At 39.3% G+C, this 21542-nt stretch overlaps 1 long non-coding RNA gene across 1 annotated transcript; it reads right to left on the bottom strand.

Moving 5' to 3' along the window:
- Positions 1-1276: 1276 nt before the first annotated feature.
- LOC123394239 lies at positions 1277-18641 on the bottom strand. The gene is made up of 3 exons (XR_006608981.1): positions 18518-18641; positions 8800-8904; positions 1277-1328 (listed from the first exon to the last, which is right to left on the bottom strand). It is a non-coding gene; the product is annotated as an uncharacterized LOC123394239 (long non-coding RNA).
- Positions 18642-21542: the final 2901 nt, after the last annotated feature.

The raw sequence follows: 21542 nt of genomic DNA on the forward strand, positions 1-21542 counted from the left end.
AAGGGCAAGAGATCAGTCAACAGAAAAAGAGGGACCAAACATAAATAATGGAAGTACAGAACTAAATCCATCAACAGCTACATTAAATATGAAGGAAGGAAATGAGGAGAGGGATGGGAGTTTTCGAGAAGGCCAAGTATGGTCTTGAAAGGCTCTGGCCTCCTTGCAGGCATCTGCACGGTCTCCAGCAAGTGGCAGGGTACTCTCTCCATTAAACAGAAACCGCTGCTTCTGGCAGTCTGGAGAGTTAAACAGAACCTCTGGGCTCAAGAGTCTTGGGTAAACAGCTGCAAATTTCCCCATTCGAGATCCCAATTTTCCACTCGTTCTTTAGGAGATGCCTGAATTTCACACAAGAAGTCTGTAACGCCTGCCCCGCTGCAGTCTCCTGCTATCCTGAAGTTAAACCTTGGGCAGGGCTTAACAGGACACAACCTCACTTCTCAGGACAGAAGAGTCTTCTGAATGCTTTTATGGAGGTCTACTATCCTTGACTGTGTGCCCGGAGTTGACAGCTAACTTGAACCTGTATCTTCGAGGCCTCTACGGCAGAAAGTCAGGAACTCCGTCACTCATAAACCTGTCATTGTCCCATCCTGTTCCACGTGCCACCACAACTACACAGGACAAATGTACCCGTCCTCACCCTCCGTGCAGGACGACGAGGGCTAGCCTCAGACTATCAGCGAGGTGCCCTTCAGCAAAATGTGACTACTAAGCGATGGAGCTTTAAATTCCAAGTCAAGTTCTCATTGAAGGGAACACTGTGGGCACCACTAGAACTACACTGGGTTTGCACCAAAGCAGAGACAGAATTAGGCACAGATAGTTTATTTTAGAGGTCACCTCGGGAAACGGAGAGGGGAGGGACAGAGTTGAACAGTTAAGGAGGGACAGTAATAAAGTGCTACTGGAGAGGACAATGGCTAATGCGACTGTGGAATGTGAATGAAACTAAAGGACAAACCTCAGTACAGATTCTGTTCAGGGATGACCGGGGCAAAGTTAACATTCAGTGTATTTTTTGAGGGGGAGGAACCATTTTCTTACTGTTTGCTCACAGTCCACTAGTACTGATGTTTTATCACTCCATGAAATATGGAAAATTACTACCCATGTTCTTTACAGGTCCTACTTCAAAATATAATTTTCCTTAGTATTTTCTCTCTCTATATACGGAGTACCATGTCAGGTGGTATTATAGTTTTGCTTCCAGTATGAAATAATTTAAGAAACCTATGAAAATAGTTTTTTTTATACTTACCAATATTTTTACCCCATTCCCTTCTTTTTCTTCTGAATTTCCAGACTCCTTCTGTTATCATTTTCTTGAGAAAAAAAAAAAAAAAAAAAAAAAACCTCCTTTAGCCACTGTTTGAAGATAGGTCACCAAGCAACAAACTGTATTCCTTTATCTGAGAAAATATTTTACTTTTATTTCCAAAAGCTATTTTTAATACAGATACACAGTAGACAATTATTTAATGGTTTAGACAATTTTATGCCATATACTTCTGGCCTCCAAGGTTTCAGATGAGAAATCTCTTGCCATTTGTTTCGGTGCTCCCTAAAAGTTAATAATTTTCCTTGCACTTCTTTCAATGTTTTTTTCTGTTATTAGTTTTTAGGCTGATTATGGACTTGTTTTAATTTATCTGCATGGACTTGTTTTAATTTATCCTCTGGTGGTTTACCTTTCTTCTTCAATCTGTGTATTTATGTTTTCTGCATGGACTTGTTTTAATTTATCCTCTGGTGGTTTACCTTTCTTCTTCAATCTGTGTATTTATGTTTTCTGCCAAATTTGAAAGATTTTCAAATACATGCATATTTTTATTGTGCTTTGTTTTACTGCACTTCACAGATAATGCATTCGTTACAGATTAAAATTTTGTGGTGATGCTGGGTTCCAGCCAATCTGTTGGCACCATTTTTCCCAAAGCATCTGTTCACTTCGTGTCTCTTTGTCACCCTTTGGTAAGTCTCACAACATTTCAAGCTTTTTCACTGTTATTATTTTTGTTATGGCAATGTAATCAGTCATCCTGATGTTAGCATTTTAATTATTTGGGGGCACCATAACTGTGCGATGACTGTTCTACCAAACAGCCATTCCCCCATCTCTCTCTCTCCAAGAGCCTCTCTATTCCTTGAGACACAACAATGCTGGAATTAGGCCAGTTTGTACCCTACAATGTCCTCTAGGTATTAAACACAAAAAGTCAACATGTCTCTTAAATTAAATCAAAAGCTAGAAATGATTCATTGAGTGAAAAAGGGCACATCAGAGACCAAAACAGGCCAAAAGTTAGGCCTCCTCTGACACTCAGCCAAGTCATGAATGCAAAAGGAAAGTTCTGGAATAAAATCAGAAGTACTACTTCAGTGGACACACAGATGTTAAGCAAGCAAAACAGCCCTATTGCTGATCCAGAGAAAGTCTGTGTGATCTGGATAGAAGGTCAAACCAGCCACATTCCCTTAAGCCAAAGACTACTCCAGAGCAAGGTCCTACCTCTCTTCAATTTTGTGAAGGTTGAGAAGGTCAGGTGAGCTGCAAAAAAAAAAAAAAAAAAAAAAAAAAAAAAAAAAAAAAAAAAAAAAAAAAAAATTTAGAAGCTTAGAGAGGTTGGTTCATGACAGTTAAGAAAAGGAGCCATCTCCGAAGTATCAAAGTGCCAGGTGAGGCGGCAGGTGCTGATGGAGAAGCGGCAGCAAGCTCTCCAGGAGATGGAGCTGAGATCATTCAAGAAGGCGCTACACTGACCAACAGATTTTCAAGTAGACAAAGCAGCCTTCTACAAGAAGGTGATGCCATCTAGGACTTTCATAGCTGGAGAGAAGTCAATGCCTGGCTTCAAAGCTTTTAAAGATGGGCTGACTCTCAGCAGGGGCTAATGCAGCTGATGACTTTAAATTGAAACCAATATTCTTCTATGATTCCAAAAATTTTGGGGTCCTTAATAAATCTGCTCAATCTACTCTGCCTGTATCCTATCAATGGGACAATGAAGTCTGCATAACAGCACATCTGTTGACATCACAGTATATGGAATATTTTAAGTCCATTAATTATTGACATGTATCACCCAGATAAAAAGATTCCTGCTCATTCATCCAGTCACCCAAGAGCTCTGATGAAGACGGACAATGAGATTAATCTTGTTTTCATGTCCGCTAACACAACATCCATTCTGCAGCCCAAGGATCAAGGAATAATGTTGATTTTCAAGTCTAACTCTTTAAGAAATACATTTTGGGGGTGTCTGGGTGGCTCAGTCGGTTAAGCACCCAACTCTTGATTCTGACTCAGATCGTGATCTCAAGCTCCCCATCAGCTCTCAGCTGGGAATGAGCTTGCTGAAGATTCTCTTTCTCCCCCTCCCGCTGTGCCTTCCCCTGCTTGCGCTCTCTTTCTGTCTCTCAAAAAAGAAAAAAGAAATACATTTTAAAAGGCTATAACTGGGCACCTGGGTGGCTCAGTGGGTTAAAGCCTCTGCCTTCAGCTCGGGTCATGATCCCAGGGTCCTGGGATCAAGCCCCACATCGGGCTCTCTGCTCATCAGGGAACCTGCTTCCTCCTCGTCTCTCTGCCTGCCTCTCTACCTACTTGTGATCTCTATCTGTCAAATAAATAAATAAAATCTTCAAAAAAAATAAATAAAAGGCTATAACTGCCATAAGTGATTTCCCTGACAGACCTGGGAAAAATAATTGAAAGCCTTCTGAAAAGGATTCCCTATTCCAGATTCCCATGTGGTTCATGCCAAGAGGTCAATGTATCCACAGTAACAGGGGTTTGGAAGAAACGGATTCCAAGCCTCAGGGAGGACTCTGAGGGGTTCAAGACCGCAGGGAAGGAAGTAACTGCAGCTGTGGTAGGAACAGCACAAGAACCAGAATTCGAAGTGGAGCCTGAGGATGTGACTGAACTGCTATAATCTCATGATAAAACCTGAACAGACAAGAAGTTGCTTCTTATGAATGAAAGGGAATCTACTTCTGAAGATGCTGTGGAGATGGCTGAAATGTCAAGAACAGACCTAGACTATCACAGAATGTGGCTGATTAAGCAGCAGTGAGTTTGAAAGGACAGACTCCAGTTTTGAAAGAAGTTCTGTGGGTAAAATGCTATCAAGCAGCACCACATGCTACTATTTGTGAAAGGAAGCATCAGCTGATACAGCAAAGTGTGCCTTGTTGCCGTTAGAGTCAGCCACGGCCACCCAGCCTTTGGCAACCACCACCCCGACCAGTCCACAGCCAACAACACTGAGGACCCAAACCAGCAAAAAGAGTATGATTCCCTGAGAACTGAAGGACAGTGGGTAGCATATTTTGGGAATGAAATATTTTAAAATGAAGGTGTGTACTATTTTTTTCTTTAGATATAATGCTACTGAGCACTTTAGTAGACTATGGTATGATATAAACGTAACTTTGATGAATACTGGGAAACAATAAATGCATTTGACTTGCTTAACGGTGACATTCACTTTATTGTCATGATCTGGAACTAAACCTGCAATATCTCTGAGGTATGCGTGTGTCCGACAAAGAACTATAATCCACAATGTACAAAGGACCTCAAAACTCATCAGCATGGGACGCCTGGGTGGCTCAGTTGGTTAAGCAGCTGCCTTCGGCTCAGGTCATGATCCCAGCGTCCTGGGATCGAGTCCCACATCGGGCTCCTTGCTCCGCAGGGAGCCTGCTTCTCCCTCTGACTCTGCCTTCCACTCTGTCTGCCTGTGCTCGCTCTCGCTCGCTCTCTCTCTGACAAATAAATAAATAAAATCTTAAAAAAAAAAACTCATCAGCAAAACCACAACCCAGTTAGAAAATGGGCAAAAGTCAAGAAGAAGTATTTCAACAAAGAGCAACACAAGACAGCAAATAAACAAATAAAAACATCTGAAACACCATTAGGGAATGCAAGCAGGACACCTGGGCGGCTCAGTGGGTTAAGCCATCTGCCTTCGGCTCAGGTCATGATCCCAGGTTTCTGGGATGGAGTCCTGCCTTGGGCTTTCTGTTCAGCGGGGAGCCTGACACTCCCCCTAATGTGCTCTCTGACAATAAAAATCTTTAAAAAATAATTAAAAAAAGATAAAATGACAACAAACTATCACTACATACTTATCAGAGGTTTTTTCAAGATTTTATTTATTTGACACAGACAGGGAGAGAGAGCAAGAATGAGCATGTGCACACACACAAGAAGCAGGTAGAAAGGCAAAGGGAGAGGGAGAAGCAGGCTCCCCACTGAACAAGCAACCCGATGCAGGGGCTCAATTCCAGGACCCCAGGATCATGACCTGAGCTGAAGAGAGACCCTCAACAAGCTAAGCCACCCCTATCAGAACTGTTAAAACAAAAAAATAGTCCTAATACAAATTATGGTGAAGATGCAGAGAAACTAGATGATTTTTATTATTTATATTTATTTTGGGGAAGGAATTTATATTTTATTGGGAAGACAAAACAGTGCATTCATAGCAGCTTATTTGTAATAGCCCCAAACTGCAAAACCCAAGATCTATCAACAAATGATTAAACAAACTGTAATAAATAAATAAATAAATAAATAAAAATGGAACACTACTGAGCTACTAAAAGGAATGAACCATTGATACAATAACTTAGATGAATATTCAAGGTGTTATGTCTAGGGAAAGAAACTAATCCCAAAGTGACATACATACAAATCTATGTAACATTTGAACTGACAGTGGCAGAGCACACAGGAATGAAGAGGCTGTGGTTATAAAAGGGCCAACAGTAGAGGTCCTTATGATAATGGAACTATAGAGTATTTTGACTATAGGGGCAGATACACAAAACCTACACAAGTGACAAAGTTGTACTGTACTAAATGTATACAAACAAATGAAGAGAAGAAAAACTGGAGAGATCTTTCTTAGGCCCCAAAATTTTATCAATGTCAATCTCCTGGATATTATATATTTTTTCTGGATATGATATTTATACAACAGTTTTGCAAAATGTTACCATTAGTGAAAACTGGGTGAACTGTTCCCAGGACTTGCATATTTCGTTTCTTAAAAGTGCACTGCAATCTGTAGTCATCTCATAAAAAGAAGTATTTCAATTTTAAAAAAAATAGCAAGATGGTAGTTTACCTAAGAATTTGCTCCAAATAAAAGCATTAAAATAGAAGCTAGCGATTATCAGAAAGGATAAGAAAGCAAGAGTAACACTATCCTATAAAAAAAAAATTCACTTTAAATTAAAAAAGAAATATATGGGGCGCCTGGGTGGCTCAGTGGGTTAAGCCGCTGCCTTTGGCTCGGGTCATGATCTCAGGGTCCTGGGATGGAGTCCTGCATCAAGCTCTCTGCTCAGCGAGGAGCATGCTTCCCTCTCTCTCTCTCTCTCTCTGCCTGCCTCTCCATCTAATTGTGATTTCCCACTATGAGTATTCTCTTGTTTACTTTGGAAGATGACTTAGGGTAAAAATTTGCCATTCTTTACATTCATAGGGGTCACGTCCTTTGTGAATTTTCTGTGGTATTTAGAGGTATGGATCACAAGAGAAAGATTTCTCTCACTGCTGTATTTATAAATTTTCTTCCCCTGTGTGTAACCTTGTATGTCCTGTGATAACTGATTTCTTGGTTTTCTCACTCTCAATACAGGGTTTCTCTGTGTCTTCTCTGATTTACTTTGAGGCTCAAGTTGCAACTGAAGGTTTTCCCACAATGATTACATTCACAGGGTTTCTCTCTTATATGTGTTCTCTGATGCGTAGTGAGATCTGACTTATGATAGAAGGACTTCCCAAATGCACTACACTTACAAGGTTTCTCCCCTGTGTATATTCTCTGATGTACTGTGAGAACTGATTTCTCAGAAAATGACTTCCCACACTGATTACATACATCGGGCTTCTCACCTGTGTGAGTTCTCTGATGTGATCTGAGGACTGAGCTGCAAGTGAAGGCTTTCCCACACTGAGTGCAGTGGTATGATTTCTCCCCCCTGTGTGATAATTTATGTATTGTAAAGTCTGACTTATGGCAAAAGGTCTTCCCACATTTTTTACACACATAAGGTTTCTCTCCTGTGTGAGTTCTCTGGTGTACTGTCAGGTATGAATTCCTAGAGAAGAACTTCCCACATTCTTTACATTCATAGGGCTTCTCCCCTGTGTGAGTTCTCAGATGTACTCTGAGGTAGGAGTTTCTAGAGAAGAATTTCCCACACTGATTACACTCATAGGGTTTCTCGCCTGTGTGTTTTCTGATGTACTGTGAGGACTGAGTTACTTATGAAGGTTTTTCCACATTGATTACATTCATATGGCTTCTTCCCTGTGTGAATTCTCTGGAGATATAACTTATGGTAGAAGCTTCTTCTACATTCCTTACATTCATAGGGTTTCTCTCCTGTGTGAGTTCTCTGATGAATTATGAGGTGTGAATTTCTAGAGAAGCATTTCCCACACTCCTTACATTCATAAGGTTTCTCTTCTGTGTGGCCTCACTGATGTATAGTGAGGAGAGATTTGCGAGAGAAGCATTTCCCACATTCCTTACATTCATAGGGTTTCTCTCTTGTATGTGTTTTCTGATGTTTGGTGAGTTTTGACTCTTTGCAGAATGTTTTTCCACATTCATTACATTCATAGACTTTGTCTCCTAAGTATGTTCTCTGAGTTATATTAAGAACTGACTTCTCCCAAAAGGGTTCTCCCAAGTTGTTATATTCAAATATTCTCTCTCCTGTGCCAAGAAAGCCTGATCTCCCATTGAAATTATCCACTCTTCCAATATACTCATAACCTTTCACCTCTAAATGAACTCTTTGTTCCAAGAGAGATGATTTCTCAAAAGTTGTAGCATATTCTTTAAACTCATATTTTCTGTTCTTTGTGCCATCCTACTGACCATGAGGGTTGAATTACTACAGAATGTTTTATCAGATTCATTATGTTCACAAGGACTCTGTCCTATGTAAGCTTGGTTATATGGGATGACAACTGCCGTCTCATGGAAAGCTTTCCCACGTTCCTTGTATTCCTTATTGCTTTGAACAAAGCATTGCTCTATATTTTTAGTTCTCTGATACAGGATTAAATCTTCATTATGACTGAGGTGTTTTTTCCATTTTGAATGAATTCACAAGGTTTCTTTCCCATTTGAGTTTGTTCATGGTTAATCTGCAGGAACAATTGTTCCTTATTGTATTGAGGCCAATAGCCTTCTTACTTAAATAGGTTATCTTATTAATAATTAATTCTGAAATACATTTCAAATTCATACCACAGGAGTCACACCTACAAGGTATTTTTTTTTTTTTGATGATTTTATTTATTGGGACGCCTGGGTGGCTCAGTTGGTTAAGCAGCTGCCTTCGGCTCAGGTCATGATCCCAGCGTCCTGGGATCGAGTCCCACATTGGGCTCCTTGCTCCGCAGGGAGCCTGCTTCTCTTTCTGACTCTGCCTTCCACTCTATCTTCCTGTGCTCGCTCCCGCTCACTCTCTCTGACAAATAAATAAATAAAATCTTTAAAAATAAATAAATAAATAAATAAAGATTTTATTTATTTATTTGACAGACAGAGATGACAAGTAGGCAGAGAGAGAGAGGAAAAAGCAGGCTCCCTGCTGAGCAGAGAGCCTGATGTGGGGCTCGATCTCAGGACCCTGAGATCATGACCTGAGCCGAAGGCAGAGAGGCTTTAACCCACTGAGCCACCCAGGCACCACAACACGGTATTTTTATGGAAGGAACTATGTCTATGCTGAAATTAAAAATCTTTCCTAATACATTACCTCTGTGCACAGTCAGTGTTTTGTTGTTGATAAATGGAGCTTGCCAGAAACATCTGTCCTGGGTTTCTTGAGTCTCTTCTGCTTGGCTATCAACTTTGCAGACTTCTAAAGATGACAAAGACCAACAAACCATAAGCCATGAAATGTATCTTAATTATGATGAAATTACACTTAAAACAAATGCCCCTCTACAGCACTGACTTAACTTTGTGAAATGAGTGGTCGAAACAGTCATATTGTCCCATCCATTTGGATTAGAAAAACAAAACCTGAAAGGGTAGAAAAGGGGATTAAAAACTTAGAACACACACATCTACATTTGGCAATTTACAATTAAGTCTTTACTTCAAGACTTAATATGTACATTACAAATAAATATAAAGCATGGTGAAGAAAAGACTTTAAAAAAAAAAAAAAAAGGCTCATCTAGGAAGGGGAAATGCAGAGACCAGAGAGGCCATGACACTTAGTAGATAAGAGTGCCCTAAAGAAATAGAGGAACAATTTGGTATCGTTTAGAAGGATCAGACTTTACATAATTTTCCTCTCAAACTTACATTAGTGCACCTAAATTCTCTCTAAACTTTACATGTTTCCAGTTTCATTCTCCCCCCTTTAAAACTACTTCTGTTTTGTTATATATACATTATCTTAGTATACTGTTAATACCACATTAAATTTCTGGAAGCACTGATTTCTTTGTGCTATGAAGAGAGTCCTGTAATATAGTTTCTAATTTACCTTCTATTCATGTTACTTATAAAAAATACAAATGTCGGGGCGCCTGGGTGTCTCAGTGGTTTTAAAGCCTCTGCCTTCGGCTCAGGTCATGATCCCAGGGTCCTCGGATCGAGCCCTGTATTGGGCTCTCTGCTAAGCAGGGAGCCTGCTGCTTCCTCCTCTCTCTCTCTCTGCCTGCCTCCCTGCCTACTTGTGATCTCTGCCTGTCAAATAAATAAATACAATCTTTAAAAAAAAAAAAGAGAGAGAGAGAGAGAGAGAGAAATACAAATGTCTACCAGGAAAATTAAAATTAAAAAGATGAGGAAGAAGACGGAAAGACAATCAAATCCTTCCATTGTTTTTAGTTGTGGTATATTCAAGCTTATTTGGTCAGATATCCTACCCACTATAAACTTGCTCTGACATATTATTAATAAGAATTTTTCTTTTACACCCAGATTTCTACATTTCTTGGTTTTATGTGTATGTATAACCATCGAAGACCTGACCCCAAACACTCAATGATCGATCTATTCACCCTAGGAATTCTCAGCTATACTTCACATTACCTTCTTGCTCAGTACATACAATGTAACAATGATGACCCTGTTTAAAAACCTCTTCAAATCCCATTGTCTCCAAGCACCATTAAAGGAAACATATTGCAGTTATAATGCTAGGGTGGAGGGGGAACTTGTCCTCAACTACATACATATTGGGTATTCAAGTGATCGCTTCACTAGTCCATAATAAATATCTTCTTTGCAGAAATGCCAGACTATTAATTTGTCAAAAATCATTCAATTTCAAGCAAGACTTTTCAACTCAGCTGGCTTACATTCCCATTTTGGACTTGCTCAGAACTTTCGCTCTTTAGGAAAATGACATTGTCTCATAATAAGTATTCACAAACATCTCCACCATTTCAAGTCCTACTTATGCATCAATTTTAAAAACTAATCACATTCTATACATCTCATTCTATAAGAATGTTGGCTAATACTCCTTTGAAACATAAACATACCCTGTTAACTGCCAAAATTTGAAATACTCAGTAATCTTTTTTCTTTTTCCAAACTACAATCTATGATGTGTGGCAAGTATTTATATCTGATTTCCTCTGAATACACCTGAGTGATTATGAAAGTAATGGTCCTTAACAAGTGGGGTGCTTTTTTCAAAATAAAGTTCAAGTTTTCTACAAATCTATAATTTTGAACAAGAACCTACAGGTTTATAACCCAACATGTCCATTTAGAAATTAATTCCTTATAGCATTTTCTGAATATAAAGGTTCTCTCACTCATCAAGAAGCACAGTTAATGAATTAAGTAATGATCCGATAGCCACTATATGTTATATAACAAAGTAAGATATGCTCTCTTTGAAGAAATTAGAACTCAGAGAATAGCTTCTTCATTCAACATGCATACACTACCAGGAATCAGATTCTATAGTAGATAACGTAAATTAAAGGAATGAAGAAACATTTTAAAAGCTGTGGAAAGCTGAGCTTAAATTTGAAAATGTGCTTAAAACCAATGATAATGATATTAACAACAAGAAAAGTTAACAGGAAAACTAACCATTGCCATGATCCAAGCACTGTTCCATGTACTTTTCATGTATTAACTCACAAAAAATCCCCAAGTACGTTAGGAATAAAATGTAGACTTATATTGCAGGAAAGCACATCTGTGAGTAATCCTAAAAAGAAGGATTAGCACCAGTTCTGTGCCATACAGAGGAAATGCAGCCATATTTAAAGGTAACTGGGGCACGTGGGTGGCTCCAGTGGTTATATGTCTGACTCCTGGATTTCAGCTCAGATTGTGATCTCAGGGTTGTGAGATTGAGCCCTGTGTAGGGCTCCACACTTAGCACAGAGTTTTTGTCTTGTTTTGTTTTGTTTATAAGATTTTATGTATTTATTTGACAGAGAAAGAGAGAGGGAACACAAGCAGGGGAAGAGGGAGAGGGAAAATGAGGCTCCCTGCTCAGCAAGACAATCCCAAGACACTGGGTCATGATCTGAGCTGAAGGCAGACGCCCAATGACTGAGTCACCCAGGCAACCCTCAGCACAGTCTGCTTGAGAGACTTTCTTTCCCTCTTCTGCTGGTCCTCCCCCAACTCATGTGTGCTTGCTCTAAATAAATAAAATTTTTTTTTTCAATGGGTAAAAAAGATTAAGGGTCATTAAATGAGAAAAACATAAATTTGCTGTATTCTGTATTGGGCAAAATACAACTCAAGATATTAACATGATATATTAGATGCTTCGGTGGTCAAAATCTAATGCATTTAAGAATCAGAACAAAGAGGAAAACAGTCTGCCCAAGTGTTCTGGGTGGTATCAGCACAAACTAAGAATATAAAAAGAAATTTTTTTAAGTTTACAAAAATATAACAATAGTGATCTAACATTAATAAGAAAGGAAGAACAGAAAAATAAAATGACACAAGGACACAGTTACAAGAGAAGATTCACAGGAGGTAACAAATGAAGTGGGGAAAATTTATAATTTGTAAATGCTGACTGTGATATTACTTCTTCCTACACTGAAGGGATCAGGATATCCTGTAACTTCTGTGTACACACAGGTATAACACTGAATGTCAAGTGGGCAAAAGATGCTAAAAAATATAGTGGGGGCGCCTGGGTGGCTCAGTGGGTTAAGCCGCTGCCTTCAGCTCAGGTCATGATCTCAGGGTCCTGGGATCGAGTCCCGCATCAGGCTCTCTGCTCGGCAGGGAGCCTGCTTCTCTCTCTCTCTCTCTCTGCCAGCCTCTCTACCTACCTGTTATCTCTCTCTGTCAAATAAGTAAAATAAAATCTTAGAAAAAATTTAAAAATATAAATATGCAGTTAGCAGAATAAGTGAAAAAAAACCTCTTATTTTAGCTATAGGAAGTTATTATTTTATTTCAAAGATCCAATTCGACAATTTGTACTTTAACAGGTAAATGTAATCTGTTGCTATTTATGGTGATTCCTGAAATATATCAAGTCATCTCTCACATTTTACCTGGTACTTTATATCTGTCACAATTTTACTATGAATTCTATTGTACTTTTCTTCCTCCTTTTTGAAATAATTTCTTATCTTTTCCATTTTTTCTTCCTTACAACTTTAGAAGTTATACACATCTGTTTCTCAGCTTTAAGGGGCTATCCATCACATCATACCATAAATATTTAACTTAAAATCTAGACTAATTCAATATCTTAGATCTCCCTTTCTGAAGAACAGAAGCATCAAACTCAATGTGATCACCTCTCACCTAATTTATTTACAGTTAGTGCTTTGTGTATGTTTTTTAGCCCTACATATTTGTATCATAATTGCTTTACACACCCATTTGTTCAGATTCACCTCTGTGTTTTGTCATGACTTATCACTTGCCACTCCTCTCAAGCATTTGGGTTTCATATTCTATTCCTGTAGTATGTCCATTAGAATTTTACAATGAAATTACACAATTAAAGGTACAGCTGCTATAATTTATTTCATTACCAACGCAAATTTAATGATACTCTGAGACGAACTCTCCTGTTGACTAAACCTCAGTTAGTGTCCTCTGAGCCCTGTTCTCAACTAAGCCTTGACTAGGTCTTCCAGATCTATCCGGGCTGAGCTCAGTTTCCACAAGAACCCTTTGAAGTCAGTCTAGTGACAGTCCCTTCACCCTTGATATCTGATCAAGTTCCTTAAACCCTGTCCCTGATGCGATAGTGCCCGATCTGCATTCAGCAAGAATCCCCCTACTGTTGGTGTTTCTCTTAGTAATCTTCTATCCAGTGATTTCCCCCACTCTGCCTGTTGACTGTAAGTCCCTAGCTGTCTTAGCAGTATGTGGAGTTGAGCTCGGTTTTACTGAAACTTCTCACCCCCTATTCCAACAGTTACTGAATAAAATCTGTATCTATCACTGTTAACTGGTGGCTGGCTTTATTTCTCATTGAAGCAGCATGAGCCCAGCTGATGGTGGAAGAGAAACAGGAGTAAAGAAATAAACCCTTTGTGACACAGGCTTGGATGGGCAGCCAAAAGCTGAAAACGGAGCACATACACTGAGGAAATTCTGACATGACAGATCCAAGAACTAGGGAACAGTATCAAATTCAGCCACACATAGGGACTGGAGTCCCAGGAAAACATTAAGAATGAAATACATCAAACCACTTATTTAGGAAACCGAGAAGACAACATGAAAAGTAACCAGGAAACCCACCCTCCCCACACACACACACTAAAAAAAAACAAAGGTAAATCTGGAAACAACAGAGTTGAACAGCTAAAAACCAAAGATAAAAAGAAAATCTTGACAGCAACAAGAGAAAACAGAATATTAAATATGGAAAAACAGAGATTTAAAAATCAGAGAAGGTAGTATGTAACCCAGAAGACAGTGAAGTGAATCAAGTATGAGCAGAAAAGTGTCGATCCAGATTTCCATACCAACAGAAAACATCCTGTACAAGGAAGGCCTGTAGGCAGAAAGAGCTGCTTGCTGCCTTGTGGGGTTTGAAGTAAAATATCACACAGAACGGGAGGAGGAACAGAAGCATATTATTATAACACTGCAAGCCTCTTATAAAATAGCATGACGTCATTTGAAATCAGTCTGTGACAGTCTGAAGATATCGTATTCCATAGGGCATCCACTTAAGTGGTGAAAGTATTCCCATTAAAAAATGAGAGATTTTCACATTAGTTAAAAAAGACCCAGCCATGTATTACCTATAGGAAACCCACTCTAAATATAAATAGATTAAAAGTAAGAAGATGGAAAAAGATACACCACACAGACATTACAGGAAAGCTGAAGGGACTAGTTATGTTTTTTTTTTCCTTTTGTTACCTCCAGGGCTTCTGACTATAAACCGTGGGTTCCCATGACTAGCCATCTCACCTCAGACTAGTAATTCACGAGAACACCTCAAAAACCCCCAAATTATTTACTTATATATTGCTAATTGGTTTAATTTTATTTTTAAAGATTTTATTTATTTATCTGAGAGCAAGACAAAGTGAGAGAGGGAAACAAGCAGTGGGATTGGGAGAGAGAGAAGCAGGCTTCCCTCCCAGCAGAGAGCCCGATGCAGAGCTAGACCATGACTTGGGCCAAAGGCAGACGCTTAACGACTGAGCCACCCGGGAGCCCCCTATATGACCAATTTATTATAAAGGTTTCAAATCTGGAGCAGCCAAAGAGAACAGATATATAGGCAAGGGTTGGGGACGTGTGTGGTATGTGGAACTCCCACACCGTCTCTGGGGCACACCACTCGAAGCTTCCTGAACTCTGTTGTTCAGAGGCTCCTAGAGAGGTTTCATTACCTAGGTTTGAGTGATCAAGTCACTGGCCACTGGTGATGGCCCCCCCCCCCAACACACCTGAAGTGATCTAGCGGCCCCCAGACACCAGGTACTTCAGTATACAAAAGACACTCTTTTCATGCCAGAGATTCCAAGGGTTTTAGGAGCTATGTGCCAGTAACCATGGGGAAAGAGCCAAAAACTTTTTTTTTCCCCCTTTGGTTATATTATAGTCTCTCTCACAGTAAAAACTGCAATGGACCCCCATTTTTTTTTAAGGACATTCAAATTTTGCAGCATGGCCTAGAACTTCCAGATCAAGTTTATGCTGGTGTCTCCAGCTTTATTTCATGCCATTGCTCACTGTGCTTGTCGTGACAGAAACACACTAGCCATCTTGCGATTGACTGAATGAGTCCAGGGTACTCCTGACCAGGACGTTCCTGCCTCTCTCAGCAATGCTCTCCTCACAGATCTTTGTTGTCAAGATTTTTCGTATAATTTAGGTCCTTTCCAGATACAATCTTGAGGAGACTACCCCTGGCCACTTGGCTGAAACTGTCTACTTATCCCCAATACCCTCTATCGTTATGGTCTCATCTTCTGGTCTTTAAAACCCTTCATAGCATTTAGCATGACTTGAAATTATAGGATTGATTTATTTGCATCCTTTCTTCCTCTGTGGTCCTTATCTCTACACCTTCCTCCTGAATGTAAGCCCAGCAAAGGGAGAGTCCTTGACTTTCTTGTTCATTGATGTATATATCCTGAGCTTTTAGAAGAACATTAGTTAAATGCTGGTTAAAAGTAAAAATTTCCCAGGGGTGCCTGGGTGGCTCAGTGGGTTAAAGCCTCTGCTTTCAGCTCAGGTCATAATCCCAGGGTCCTGGGATTGAACCCAATCCCAGGGTCCTGGGATCAAACCCGCATTGAGCTCTCTGCTCAGCAGGGAGCCTGCTTCCTCCTCTCTCTCTGCCTGCCTCTCTGCCTACTTGTGATCTCTGTCAAATAAATAAAATAAACAAAACCTTTAAAAAAAAGAGTATAAACTTCCCAGATGCCTATTTTAGGAAGGCCCTGTGTATGTGTATCTTGCCTCTTCTGATGCTCACAAATATTGTGACAAAGGTCTTATTATCCAAATTTACAATGAGGAAACAAAGGCTCATAGAGATTAAGTGACTCTTCTAAGCCAGTAAGTGGCTTAGCTAGGATTTGTGGGCTGACAGTAGTAATATTAAAGTAGGCTTCAGAACAAAAAGGTTCTACCAGAAATAGAGACATCATGATAAAGGGGGTCAAAGGCTCAAGAGGACATAAAGATCCTAGTATTTATAAACTTACTAATTCTTAAAATTGGTAACACAAAAACCAGTAGAACTGAAAGAAGTAAACACAAAATTATAGCTACAGAGTTCAACACTGCTTCTCACTGTGTCACTGACAAAGCTCTTAGGAATTTTATCCCCAAACCCATTTTTCCGTTAGCCCTGTGATTTTCAGTACACTATTTTATATGGAGCAGTGATTCTTTTTTAGGAAAACACACATCACGTTATAAAAGAACTCACCATATATTTGTATACCTTCTCTCCTCTCCATTTGTTTTTAGCCTCCTCTTATCTATATAGATACATACCCTTTCTGTGTTGCCTAGATTTGCAACTCGTACAATCTGTCACCTAGGTCCCACATCTGTTTTAACATCAGTTCTTTGTGGGGGGTTGTCAGGGTGGCACAGTTGGCTGACTGTCTGACTCTTGGATTCAGCTCTGGTCATGATCTCGGGGTTGGGGGGTAGAGTCCCTCATCGGGATCCATGATCAACACAGAGTCTGCTTGTTTTCTCTCTCTGTCTCCCTACCATGTTCACTCTCTCTCTCAAACAAGTAAGACTTTGGAAAAAATAAAATAAAATAAAATAAAATAAAATAAAATAAAAATAAATAAAATAAAATAAAATTAGTTCTTCAGTTAAAGTCAGAGTCTACTACCAGCCTTTTTTACCATGCTTCTTTATGTCACTCCCGGGTTACCTGATACTCATTCTCTAACAGAGGCTTCTAGGAACAAAGATCCTAGAGTTCTTTTCCCTTCAGAAAAGACTTGCTGTCTTTGTTGAAGAGTATCTTCTTAACTGGGTGTAATACTCTCAATGTGACACCTTGAGGATTTTGTAGAAACTGCTCTTGCTGACTCTGAGCTACAGATTTTACTATGGAAAAGTCTGAGGCTATTTGGACTTTCTCTTATATTGGCCGGTTGTCAAAATAACTGTTTTTGAAATCTAGTCCCTTGATCAGAATATATCCTAATGTTGCTAAGGACTGGCTCTTTTACACAGATTCAATCACAAAATCTCTTCCCCACAAAATGTATTCTCAAAATATTTTAAACATTTGTTCTATTTCTTTTCCTTTCTATTTTGGGGAATGAGTTCTATGTATGGTATGTATGTGAACTCTCTTTTTAATGTAATCTTCTAATTTTATTTCATTTTCTTCTTGCTTACATCTATCCTTTCTTTCTGAACAATTTTTTTTTAAAAAATATTTTATTTCTTCATTTGAGAGAGAGACACACAGTGAGAGAGGGAACATAAGTAGGGGGAGTGGGAGAGGGAGAAGCAGGCCTTCCGCCAAGCAGGGAGCCCAATGCAGCCCTCAATCCCAGGACCCTGGTATCATGACTTGAGCTGAAGGCAGATGCATATTGACTGAGCTACCCGGGCGGGCCCTGAACAGATTTTTGACAGTATGTATTCATCCTAGGGATTCTTCCAGTTTGCTTTCTTTTTTTCTTTTTCTTTTTTTTTTTAAAAGATTTTATTCATTTATTTGACAGACAGAGATCACAAGTAGGCAGAGAGGCAGGCAGAGAGAGAGAGTAGGAAGCAGGCTCCCTGCTGAGCAGAGAGCCCGATGCGGGGCTCTATCCCAGGACGCTAAGATCATGACCTGACCCGAAGGCAGAGGCTTTAACCCACTGAGCCACCCAGGTGCCCCCGATTTGCTTTCTTTACTGTAATTTTATTTTCTTTTCTCTTTTCTCAGTTTGACACCCTGCCATGTGTTTGCATTTCCCTTATTAATATCTTTCTTAAATACTTGTATCACAGAGATAATTAATTCAATTAGTTCACCCTTTGGAAACTCACGATTTAATATTTGGTCACATAACTTACCTACTTTATGACCACTTTGATCAGATGACAATTCCATCACCAACTACCTTTCTTCCCAATACTTTTCACCCCTTTTTTTTCTTATAATCATTTTGCATGCATTTGTGCTGGTTCCTTTTCCATTACTTGGGCTAAAAAAAGGAGCTTTTCAAGGAAGACCCACACTGCAAAAGGTTTACTTGGGAGACAGAACAGAGTCATCCCTTAGGCTAGAGGGGTAATTCATTATGAACAAGTGTTCTGCACATGTGTTGGTCTCGGTTTACAGATCAAAGAGGATGTGCCTTCCTTCCTCATTGGAGTAGCCTCCAGAACAGCTTGCTCTCTTGGTCATCACAGAGCCAGCTCACTGGGGCTGGCATTGCTGCAGCTCCAAATTGAGGAACACCGAGAGTGTTGCACTCATTTCACAGAAACAAGCCCAGAGGCCGAACTGGGCCCAAGAATGAAAGTGCATACTAGGAGTCTACACGGGAAACAATTCTTACCCACTGAGACAAGGTGGCTATAGTTCTCCTCCATCACCTCCCTGTTACAGGGTCCTCTGAGCAGGGTCCAGGTGCTGCCACTCCTCCTGGGTAAAGCCCACAGTCACATCCGCAAATGATAAGGATCCCTGAAAACAGCACATTTGTGTTCAAATGTAAGTAATCACAATGGGAAGACATGGAAAAGCTGTCGAAGAACTGTTACGGAGTTCACTATTCACAATTAGAAAATGTGTTCTGGCATGCCTACCTTTGTACTACTTGGTTGGAGGAGAAAGCATGGCAGACATTCCTCACCAGTGTGTGATAAGTTACCGGTATCCCATCATGTGCCTACATGCCATAAAGAACTCTCCTACCTTGAGAATCTGAAAACCAATAAAACCATGACACTGTTCTCAAGGAGCATATAATCTGACAGACACAAGCATGAAGCATCCAACCACCATGTAGCATAAAACCCTACTACAGTAAAACAGGTGCAAAGTAGAGTGGGATTACAGAGGGGAGAAAACTTCTATTCCTGCTATTAGGATGGGTTTCACTGATAACATAGTATCATTCATGAACCTGGCCCAAAAGCACAACCATGTACACTTCTAAAATATGGAGTTAAGGGGCACCAGTTGGATTAATGTTTGCCTTTGGCTCCGGTCATGATTTCAGGGTCCTGGGATCGAGTCCCATATCAGGCACCCTGTTCAGTGGGGAGTCTGCTTCTCACTCTCACCCTGTGTGTGTGTGTTCTCTCTCTCTGTGAAAGGAATAAAATTTTTTTTTAAAAATGTAGTTAAAGGAGTCAGTGAACACACAGGAAAGGACTGCTGGGACTATGTTCACATAAGAGCTACAGTTGTCTTCAGGGAAAATGCTATTTAATAATTCTGAACATAACTCTTGTAGGACGGGTTGTCCAAAATGTTTGGTTACTGTTCCATGTAGAAAACCTTTTTCTTTCTTTCTTTCTTTTTTATTTTTAGGAAACCCTTTTTTATAAACAGTAAACTTACAATGTCAATTTATATATTTACTAAATTCCATTATTGTTATTTTTCCTAAGTCACTTTTATTTTTTCAAATGAATATATTTGGCATGTAACACTGTATAACTCTGATAGGCTTATATACTGTAATGATGCCAATGTAGCTGTATTTTATCACATTACATAATTACAGTACATTAATGTGTATATCCATTTCACTGCATACTGGATTTTCTTCATTCTTTTTTTTATGGATTACAATAAATATAGGGAGATACTCAAATATTTTCTTCCCCATGACTGAATTGACTGTCTTATACAGTTCATAGGTTTTATTACCACCCATTTATGAAATGACCACTGCGAAAAATATAGCATGAAGAAACAGAAGACATATCATTCCCAGGTTATCCAAAAACAGTTAATCAATGTTCATGTCAAACACTAAAAATTGGTTAATAGAAAAAACAAGACTATTTTCCAGAAATGTATAAGGTATTATTGAGAAAAAAACAAAAAAAACAAAAAACAAAGTATATCTAAGTAAACGAAATACAAACAAAGAATATCTAAGTAAATGAATACAAACAAAGATATCTAAGTAAAATGAATACACTATAGTTCATGGCTTGGACAATTTATATTACAAAAATATCTTTTATTTCTCCACAAATTTGGCCTATAAATTGAAGACAATCAGAAATTAAAATCTTAGCAGATAATCTTTTGTGGGAAACTGATTAAAGCTTACTCTCAGACTTACATAGAAACTTGAATGGCCAAGAATAAACCAAAGCTACCTTGGAAACAGGATGGATGGATAAACTCACACTAATTATGGTAGGGCAGAATCTAAGATGACCGACCTCCATGGGATCCAACAACGGTGACATAAACTCCGCCTTAAATGGAAGGACAAGAGACTTAAGTCCCCTGTGGAAATTGTGATACCAATTCTTAACATCTATCTAACGGGCAAAAACCAGATTTTGCAAGTATAAAAATGAGATCCTTTATCAGTATATACTTTGGCCTAACTTAAATAACAGGGACGAGTTACTTGGGGGGGCTTGACCCTAATCATGTGAGTCTTTTGAATTTATTTATACTTAAATATTTTATTTAATTTATTTGAGATACGAGGACGTAAGATCGCCATGGAGCACACAAAGCTATGTGAAGGGAGAGGGGCAGAGGAGAAGAGCAAGAAAGAGGCTCCATCCCTGACAGTGGATGTTGCAAGGGACTTGATCTTCAGGACACCCGGGATAATGGGGACATGGGATGGGACTTGATCTCAGGGACCCCCAGTGGATTAGGGGACGATGAGCCGAAGGGAGCAGACCTCTTAACCCAAGCTTAGCGCACCCCCGAGGTGCGATCCCTCATAGGGTGATAGTCTTGGTAAAGAGGAAGTGGAAAATACCAGATAAACGGAACTATGCTGGACCTGCTCAAAGGAAGAATAAGAAACAAAGCTTATGTTATCCTAGCGGCTTGAATTCCAGTACCAAGGAAATGTCTGGCTCTGCCCCAACTTGTTACAGGATGGGAGACCACTCCAAACCACCAAGGCCTTAGATAAAGTATTCCCAAGCAACACCTTGATTTGGCAGCATTAATGGCTAAATAAGGTGAAAGCGTTATGGTAACCTACTTTCCCTAATTTTTTTTTTTTTTTTTAACAATCATTTCAATCGGTCTGTTATCAGGAGGACAACAACGTGCAAATGGACTGGTTCAAAGCTTAAATGTAAACAATAATAATATAAAAATGTAAGATCTATGTTAAAGTACTAGGAAGAAAATAACATGAGGTTGAGTTCCCCCAGAACTTAAGAAAGAAATAAAAAAACTTTTCCTAACCCAACTAAAAATCAGATGCCGAGCTCAATCGTTCAGTCACTAGAGCCTCAAGACTTGTAAAAATCAGATGCAATAAATAAATACTGACAGACCTGACCACATAAAATTATGAACAACCAACCAATTGGAGTCCTCTACAAAATAAAAGAAAACCAAAATCAAAAAGAAAATGACAA

The sequence above is a fragment of the Mustela putorius genome, unplaced genomic scaffold (assembly GCF_011764305.1).
Source record: "Mustela putorius furo isolate JIRA1106 unplaced genomic scaffold, ASM1176430v1.1 tig00002074_pilon_pilon_pilon, whole genome shotgun sequence".
In the NCBI taxonomy this organism is placed as follows: Eukaryota; Metazoa; Chordata; class Mammalia; order Carnivora; family Mustelidae; genus Mustela; species Mustela putorius.